The 9,378-nt window shown below is 43.6% G+C and overlaps 2 long non-coding RNA genes across 2 annotated transcripts; both read left to right on the forward strand.

Annotated features, from left to right (window-relative positions):
- Positions 1 to 1,654: 1,654 nt before the first annotated feature.
- On the forward strand, positions 1,655 to 6,480 carry LOC135320658 (uncharacterized). Its single transcript, XR_010379912.1, has 4 exons — positions 1,655 to 2,270; positions 2,716 to 2,788; positions 4,874 to 5,012; positions 6,388 to 6,480. It is a non-coding gene; the product is annotated as an uncharacterized LOC135320658 (long non-coding RNA).
- Positions 6,481 to 7,483: 1,003 nt separating this feature from the next.
- On the forward strand, positions 7,484 to 9,051 carry LOC135320659 (uncharacterized). The gene is made up of 3 exons (XR_010379913.1): positions 7,484 to 7,589; positions 7,707 to 7,801; positions 8,989 to 9,051. It is a non-coding gene; the product is annotated as an uncharacterized LOC135320659 (long non-coding RNA).
- The last annotated feature ends 327 nt before the right edge of the window (positions 9,052 to 9,378 follow it).

Consider the following 9,378-nt stretch of genomic DNA (forward strand, 5'->3'; position numbering starts at 1 on the left):
GCATCTTTGAAAAAAATTAAACTAGGAATCTCAATGATCTCACATTTAGAATGCCACTAAGATTTGCTTCCTTTAGGCACAGTAGAAAAGCTAAAAGGTTAATTATACTCATAGTGCCAGCCAGATATGTCTCTACTGCTAATAAATCATGATAATTCTATTCTATTGGGTTTTCTTGCCAATATGAGAAATTGCTTCATCTCCTTTTAGTTACTTTAAAGCAGACGACTGAGCAGAGCAAGAATTTGGAGAATGAAAGCAGAGAACTTGCAGAAAATATATCTGCTTGGGTGCAGAAGTTATCCTTGTCCTTTTGCTTTTTTTTTTTTTTGTGATTTTACCTTCAGTTCCTCCCCACTCTGGCAGTTCAGTTATTTGGCTCTCTTTTCCTTCATCCTACTGTCCTGTTCCATGTGTTCCATAAGAGGTCTAGGTTCAAAGCAAGTGTCCTAGATAAAAAAAAAAAAAACAAAAAAAAAACCAAAAAACAAATTTCTTCTGTAGAGCACAGGGAACTCTACTTGATATCTTGTAATCTATAATGAAAAAGAATGTGAAGACAAACATAGGTGTATATATATATGTAACTGAATCATGCTGTACACCAGAAAATTGACACATTGTAACTGACTATATATCAGTAAAAAAATAAACAAAGCAAGTGTTGTAGATGTAAAGCACCACTTTCTGTATTAGTGGAAGGGGTCACACACAAGATAGGTTCAGCTAGCAGTGTAATTAGTATTTGTAATTCTGTTTCCTTCATTACAATTTTGCATAGACCAACAACGCAAAGAAATGCTTAGAGGAGGCCATCAGGCAAAAGAAGCTGCCCTCTGAGAAAGCACTGAAGTTTAAGGTACGAACCTCTTGTTAGATTACATTCTGAAAATAAAAATGAAAGTAATGAGTAATTGTTACTAATTCAATGTTTCATTGAATGAGAGCTTGAAAGCCATTGAGAAGGTGAATGAAAATTTGAATGACATCATTCAGATTGTTTGAGCTAAGCTGCAGGCAGTGAGGGACCAGAACGCCAAGAACCCACACCTGGTAAGAGCTGCCACTTTGACCATAGCCGGGCTACTGAGGCTTTTTATGCCCTGGGCGAGCTGCGTGCACCTGCTCCTCCTGCTTTTGACCACAACAGAGTGTGAGAGCCCAGGAGCGGAAATTCCCTGTGAACAATGACCCAGAATTTCATGGACTAAAACCTCTGTGACTTTTTCTATTTCAGAGACTAGGAAATATGTCTTATTTTCACAACTTAGAGAGTTTTCTCACCACTCACACTGCCCTCCAAGATACACAGAAGATGCCAGGAAATACCTGAGAGGTTAAGGAAGTTACTAGACTAGGTGCACAGTTCCTTGCCCTGTTGATGTTAAACAGAGAATTTTCCATGTGAATTTGGGTAAACTTTGTTTATATTTCACCAGCATCACTCATTTGTGAGCTCTTTGACATGAGCAGTTTCCCACCCTTGCTTCCTCTTGTCGTCCAGTCGTGCCCTCCATTGTCCAGGGAGGAGGAAGCCTGTGGAGGTGAGGAAAAATCTGTGCCTGGAGGTCTTTTTTCCACATTTCTTTATGGGCTTGACATTTGTCCTGGGCCCAGCCTGTATCAGCTGCCATCACAGGAAACTTAGGCGTAGTTGTGGGTACTGGCTGAGAAGGGACAGGATTCCAAAAGGGTTGAAGAGAAGCAACTGCCCATCAGAACAAACCAAGACTTTCTGGAAGAGATTGGCCGGCTGGCAGTGGAAGAGGACCAGCTGAAGAAGGAAATGCAAGATGCAAAGGGTCAGAATGAGCTGCTAGGATGCCCGTTGCTAGAACTTGAAGGAAGAGGCCCTGTCTGCTGTAAACTCTCAAATGGAGCACTGTCTTCAGCCCCAAACCGAAATTCAGGGAAAGTCTCAGATGCTTTCAAGCATATGTAAGGGAACATATAACACTTGCTTTCCTTTCTTTATAAAATTTGTATGTTCAGAATCATTTCACTGCCTTAATATCTTCTGGAGAGAATGCTCACCAAAGTCTTTGGACATGTACCAGGGCTAATATATTTATTTTCTATGGTTTGTTTTGCAGTTAACAAAATACTTTGTTTCTGGAAAAAAAAATTACACTTTTTAAACATATGACCCTGAGTTTTCATTGAAATCTTAGTACATACTTTATTTCTGTCCTGTGTGAAGATACTGGAAAAAGGAACATCTCCAGAGAACTTGAAAGGTGGTGTTTCAATGAACACTTCAGGAATTTGAGGTAAATGCCTCCAGTTGCAGCAGGATTTCCACTGTAAACATTAGATTTCACAAGGAACAACAATCTCATGTCTTAGAAGATTAAATATTGATATCTACTCAAATTATTTTTCTTGGGAATTTAGTCACCAATGAGAATGTTTTAAGTTGAAATTGCTCTTAATAAATCTCATGTCTGTGAAGCCACAGTGAAATCTGAAGAAATGCATGTGCAGGAGGACGTTCAGCTCAGCATCAAGAAGAGAGTAAGGATTGTTACTCACCCCCAGAGATGCTTACCTCAGAGAACCGAGCATCACTGTGTCAGTGTTTAATTGTGCTGTAACGCATGGAAAGCAGATGGCCCATCTTAGCTGATTCCAAGCGTATGATTCCTCTCATGTTAAGTATGTGCACATTGCTGTGGATCAGTACTTCTTGAATGTCTTCTCATATCTATCTTACAGCCAGGTGTTTCGAAGACCAGATCTGAGGATTCGATGCAGCGAGCTGTGACAACAGGGGACTGCAGCCTGGAAGGTATGTTGCTTGTTGGGAAGAAAACCTTACATACAGGATTCCTGGGAGATGTTGTGGCTTCAGTTCTAGACCCCTAGAATAAAATAAATATAATAAAGAGAGTTAAATAACTTATTTTTCGGGGTTTTTTTTTTTTTTTTTTGGTTTTCCAGTGCAAAGAACAGTTAAGTTTACACTATACTGTAGTCTATTAAGTGAGCAATACCACTGTGTCTAAAAACCCCAATGTTCATAACTTAATGAAAATACTCTTTATTACTAAAAACTTCTAGCCATCATTGGAGCCTTTAGTGAGGTTTAATCTTTTTGTTGGTGGATGGTTTTTTTTTTAACTTTTTTTATTGAGTTACAGTCATTTTGGTGGATGGCCTTGAATTAACATTGGTGGCTGCTGACTAGTCATTGTGGCAGTTGCTGAAGATCGGTGTGGCTTTTGCAATTTCTTAACATAAGACCACAATGAAGTTTGTGACAGGATTCTCTCTTCCTTTCAGGAACAAGTCCTCTGTCACAGGCAATTTGACACATTTTACACACAGTAGAAATTCTTTCCAAATTGGAGTCAGTCCTCTCAAACCCTGTGGTAATTTATCAGCTAAGTTCATACGCTCTTCTAAGTCCTTTGTTATTTCAACCTTCTTCACAGCATCTTCACCAGTTGATTCCATCTCAAGAAACCAATTTCTTTGCTTGTCCATAAGAAGCAGCTCCTCATTCATGCACATTTTATCATGAGGTTGCAGCCAATCAGTCATATCTTCAGGCTCCACTTGTAACTCTAGTTCTCCTGCTATTTTCAGCACATCTGCAGCTCCTTCCTGCACTGAATTCTTGAGCCCTTCAAAGTCACACATCAGGATTGGAATCAATTCCTTCCAAACCCCAGTTCATGTTGATATTTTGACTTCTTCCCATGAATCACGAATGTTCTTAATGTCATGTAAAATGGTGAATCCTTTCCAGAAAATTTTCCATTCATTTGCCCAGACCCATCATTGGTGTCACTGTCTATGGCAGCTAAAGCCTTCCAAAATGTATTTCTTAAATAATAAGACTTGAAAGTCATAATTACTCCTGATTCATGGGCTGCAGAATAGATGTCGTGTTAAGCATGGAAACAGCATTCATCTCATGCATCTCCATCAGAGCTCCTGGATGACTTGTGCATTGTCCATGAGCAGTAATATTTTGAAAGAATTTTTTTGTGTGTTTTGTTTTGTTTTCTGAGCAGTAGGTCTCAACAATGGGCTAAAATATTCATGTTGTAAATAGATGTGCTGTCATTCAGGCTTTGTTCTATTTATAGAGCACAGAGTAGATTTCACTTGATTCTCATGGGACATAGGATTTTCATAATGTTAAATGAATATTGGCTTCGTTAGCCGCTAACGGGAAAATCAGCCTGTCCATTGAAGCCTTGATGCCAGGCGCTGACTTCTCTCCAGCTGTGATGGTGCTGGGTGGCCTCCCCTTGCAGTTCTCTGCATTGAAAACCTGTTGTTTAGTGCAGCCACCTTCATTAGCTGCCTTAGCTTCATCTCCTGGAGCACTTGCAGCAACCTCTGGGTCAGCTCTTCCCGTCTTACCTTGCACAGGTATGCATTGGAGATGGAATCTTGCCTTAAACTTCATGGGCCAACCCCTGCTGGCTTCACACTTTTCTTCTGAAGCCTCTTCACCTCTCTCAGGGTTTATAGAATTGCTGAGAACTAGGGACTTCCGCTGGATTAGGCTTTGCCTTAAAGGAATGTCATGCCTGTTTTAATTAAAATGATAAAGAACCAAATATTTCAGAAACTACAAAAATGTGACACAGAGATAAGAAATGAGCAAATGCTGCCAGAAAAAAATGTCACCAATGGAATTGCTGTACTCAGGGTTGTTATAAATCTTCAATTGTTTAAAAATATGCATTACCAGGGAGGGCAATAAAATGAAACATGCCTGTAATAGCAATGAATTTGCACTGGGAAGGTAAAAAGGGGATTCCTGCCTTCAGAATTCTCTCCTTTCTCCACTCCCCAGCACAGCCAAGCTCTTGAGTGCACATGTGCACACACAAAGCTAGTCGTTTTATGTTTATAGAGGGTAAAAAGAAAATGCAAGACCACCATGCTGCATCGGGATCTCTGAAAGAACGTGAGGAAGACGGTTTCCAAAGGCAGGTGAAGAAAGTAAGTGTCCTTGATGAAATCAGTGGACAGAGATCTATGGACACTGAAGGGTAAGACATTCCCGTGTTAATTATGACAATGTGTGAATGAATGTGTGGAGTTATGTGGATATTGTAATACATTTCAGAATACTTACCACCATATTTTCTTTACCATATTCAATCAGTACAGATGTGCATTTATTTTTCGACCTTGATTTCTGTAATCTGCTGCTTCTGTTCATTCTAACTGGTTACCAGAGTCTTGTTTGTATTTAGTTTGAGATTTTAGCGGGTTCTTGGACCAGATTTAGTCACTTCATTATCTGGATCCCCCTAGGTTCATTTTTATTGTCCTTAGGTTTCAACCACATCAAAGTGTCATGACCTGTCATGTGTCTATCATTTTTAATAAACTCTAGATATTGGGTAGAAAATAGAGAAAATTTGAGGCCTCGTGTGAGGTTAACTTGCTGCAGAGAAGGTGGGCATTACAGCTGGCAGGTGGTCAGGGTGCCAGCAGCGCTACATCCTGTTAACCCGGTTAGCAGCTGAGATCAGTCAGTGCAGCCAGCTTTCGTGAGGCCCATGTGTCTCCTGTCCACCTTTGTTTCTGGCATATAGCTCTTGTGGATCCCAGCTAAGTCCTGTGGGTCTCTCTAGGGATCACCTTCTCTGACAGACAGTGAGCTCCAGCTGCCTGACTGCGGTGCCTGTGCGTAGGGGGCACCGGCTGCCGGGCTGCTCTGCATCTCAGTGGTTTCCTCTGCAGTTACCGGGTGACCCCCGGGGAAGGTGGGCCCAGTCCTGGGCTTTCTTCTTCTCCATCTTGGCCTCATGTCCCTTTCTGGCTTGTTAGCAATTTGTTACATTTGATCATGGATTTCATAATTTGTCCAGAGTTTCCTGTCATTCTCAGGGAGAGGTCATGGACATCACACCCATTAACCCGCTTTCAAAAACAAACATTTCCTTATATTTCCTAAAGGATCAGGTTTTGCTCCAGGTTTTGACTGAAATCTGGGCTCTCTGTGGGAGAAATCAAACAAGTCATGAACGCTTGCTTTACCCTAATGTGTTTGGTTGTGATGACTTGGTCAGACCCTGATTCCCACGTTGAAACACAGTGAGCTCGTGCTGTCCCAGGCACAGGAACCTGAGCCTGGTGGGGGGGCGCAGAGCACACCTCACGTGGGCTTTTCCTGTGTGTTTACTTTATGCATAAATGATTAGGGGTGGGGACGCTGAAGGGAAGCCCAGATACCAAACACTTGCCAGAGGCCTGAGTGTAGCTTTTTCATATTTATTAGTGGGGGTACTTTAATTCTTTCCTGTGTATTTATCAGCCTGAGCATTTATGGGGAAGGGCGAAAGGAACATGGAATTCTTCCCTTCCAGTTTCTGGGAGGGAAACTGGCAGAATTTCAGAGTTTCTTTCCCCTCTCAGGAAGGTGGACATGAACGGATGTGAGCTGGTGGGAAAGCAGCAGCTGTTGGCAGCAAAGGAGGAGGCAAAATTGGCTGAAGAGGAGACAAGATGATACAAGTGAGTTCAGCTCCTCTGCACCTGCGGCTCTGAAAACACCTGTTGGATTTTTTGAAAACTTTTCTAAAATGTTTAGACACAATATCATAAACTGACCCAAACAAAAGACATTTGTATACATGGCTTCACACAGGAGGAAAAGTGTTAAGTTTTACACATGTTAAGTTAAACGTTTAACTTTAAAAAGTATTAAGTTACTAAGAATTTCCTGGTCCCAGTGCTGGCCAGACTGAGAGGAGAGACGGTTCACAGAGATGTTTCTGAAGGTGCTATAAACCGTTCTCACCCTGAGGATAGCAGTTTAGTGTAGCGTCAGTCGGACCAATAAAAATTCCCGTGCTGCTGGGGAGACCCAGGTGTAAGAAGTAGGGTCAGGATGTAAGGAAAGGAAGAATCAAGCTTTGTGATGAAAGATGCTCAGCACAGGACACGTGAGGGAAATGCTGAGAACGGGAGGGGGAGTTGTGTCAGCGCAGAACCGGGCAGGCGTTCAGTAACAGTGACGGAAGGAGTGGCTGCAGCGACAGCTTTGCACCTGCTGTGCTTCTGCAGCCGTGTGCAGTGTGTCTTGAGTGGTGAGGTGATGTGTGTGAGTGTGCAGTGCAGATAACATGGACTGGGGCAGATTATTTAACAGCATACCCAGCATTGTGTCTTCTCTGATGGAACAATTTGTAACTCATAGGATAAGACTTGAAGAATGTCACGGGCAAATGCGGGAAGCAGAGATCATTTGGAGACACCAGGTAACCTGCCTTCCTCCTGACACACCGAGTCCTCAGCACCTGATGCAGACAGTTATTGTGGCCCTGAGAACCCCTAGCCATGGGGTGTTTCTTGATGTGTTGACATTTTCAGGTCACTCTTGCCGAGAAGAAGGCCCAAGACAGCTCAGTAAGAATTTGTTTCCTTCCTTCCCTTTGTGCACAGTCGGCCACAACTGAACGTGGATGTGTTTTTCTCCCACAGCTCAGGGTTCAGGAGCTGGAGAGGGAAATCTCTGAATTGAGAAGGGAAAACTCTGACCTGAGAAGGGAAAACTCTGACCTGAGAAGGGAAAACTCCTCTGAGCTGAGAAGGGAAGTTGCCCACCTGAAACAGAGGTACAGAATTTTGACACATTTTTACGGGTGTTTTGAGATTTTTAAGGACTGGTTGTTTTGTGCCTAGTAGAGGAATTGGTGGTGTAATTTGTATTGAAGCCATTCTTTATCTTTAAGATTGGATGCAATCTGCAGACGGAGGCAGGCAGAGGAATACATGAGGCAGGATCCCACTCCAGGAGGACCGTACAGGCTGCACCCTCCCCTGAGAGGTAAGGAGCGCACTGTGAAGTGCGGCAGCTCCATTTCTGCAGCAGGAGCCGCCCAGTGGGCTGCTTGTCCCCATGGGTAGTTGTCGGGTTTCCTGGACACCACACCACACACTCACTGTGGGGAACAGGTTCACAGCTGAGTGACAAGATGCTGTTTTCTTTACATGCCACCAGCCAGCAGGGCTCTGTCCCCTGTGAGCAGTGGAGCTTACGCCCCTCCAGGGACTGTGGGCCGCCCCCCAGTCTCTTGGTTGCCTGGCGTGGCTGGCATGGCTGGTTTCTGTGAACTAGAAGACATGAGTGTCAGCCTTCTCTTCCCGCCTGGACACGGTTTTGAAGGCTGAATTTTCTTCTCATTTCAGGAAAATAACATGGATGACGTTTTAGAATGAAGGCAGTATGTCATAACGAGAAAAACATTTTTCTTCATTTGCCTTGGTGGATAAATATTCTATTCAAGATCTGCTTTAAGGCAGCAGGCATTTCTTCACTAATTTTGCAGGTCCCTTCGTTCTTATAATAAAGCTTGCACAGTGACCTAGAGTAGCCAGTTATTAAGTGACATGACAACGTAGCCTCACTCCCCCAGAGTTAACATGTAACTCTAAAGTCTACCACCAGATACTCCATGTAACTCACCATTCTTTTGCCGATTATTACAACATGAGTCATTGAGGCTACTTCTTTCATAAATGATTACGTGACATCTGGTCACTTATACAAGACATGCGCTGTCAGAGAGAAGGCTTTTAACAGTTCACCAACAGGCTGAGGAGGAAGAGGTGGAGCTCACAGTCAGGGGTTGTTGATACTCTTCCTACAAAAGACCCTTCTTACTTTAATGTATAATCTGTATACAGACTGATTTGCCCTGAAGTGTGCTGTGAGTCCACTGTGTAAGTGTTGGTTGCCAGTGATCTGAGCCCTGAGACCCCATCCAGGGTGATTAGCTATGAAAACAACTAAATCTAGGCCCTGTGGTGTCCTCGTCATGGGACAGGGGTCCAGTCTCCCCTCGTCCTCGGGGTCAACTGAGGTGGAAGGGAGACCAGCGGCTTCTGTGAAGAGCCTGGGGCGTGGGCGGGAGTGAGAGTTCCTGTAGGAAGGCACAAAGAGCTCGGCTCGTGCTTTCCCCGCACGGCATCTGTCAGATAGAATCCGCCTTCAGCGCTGCTCTCACTTCACAGCTTCAGGGCCGGGTGGCACCCCTGTTAGGAATGGCACCGCCTTTCCGGCTCAGAAGGCAGAGGAAAAAAAGGAAGTAATTTTATTCACTTGTGTTCCAGTGGTCATTTTGTATTGAATAATCTCTGGAACTAGCATTTTCCTTTTGAAAAAACCATTCCTGCCTTTGCCTGTGGATTGGGAATTAGGGGATAAGTATGCCCAGTAATCACAGTGAAGTTTGGGGAAAGTATTTTATCGCCAAAGCCTCCTGAGCAGCCCAGGATGCAGGCAGGCCCAGCGCTGAAGGAGTGCAGTCAGAGTAGCTGCCAACTGGGCACCCAGTGCAGGGGAGGGTGCACGGTGACGACGATTGCTGCGTTGGCTTACGGCTCTTGTCGATGTTGGTGAAT

This window comes from Camelus dromedarius, unplaced genomic scaffold (assembly GCF_036321535.1).
Source record: "Camelus dromedarius isolate mCamDro1 unplaced genomic scaffold, mCamDro1.pat HAP1_SCAFFOLD_114, whole genome shotgun sequence".
Lineage (NCBI taxonomy): Eukaryota > Metazoa > Chordata > Mammalia > Artiodactyla > Camelidae > Camelus > Camelus dromedarius.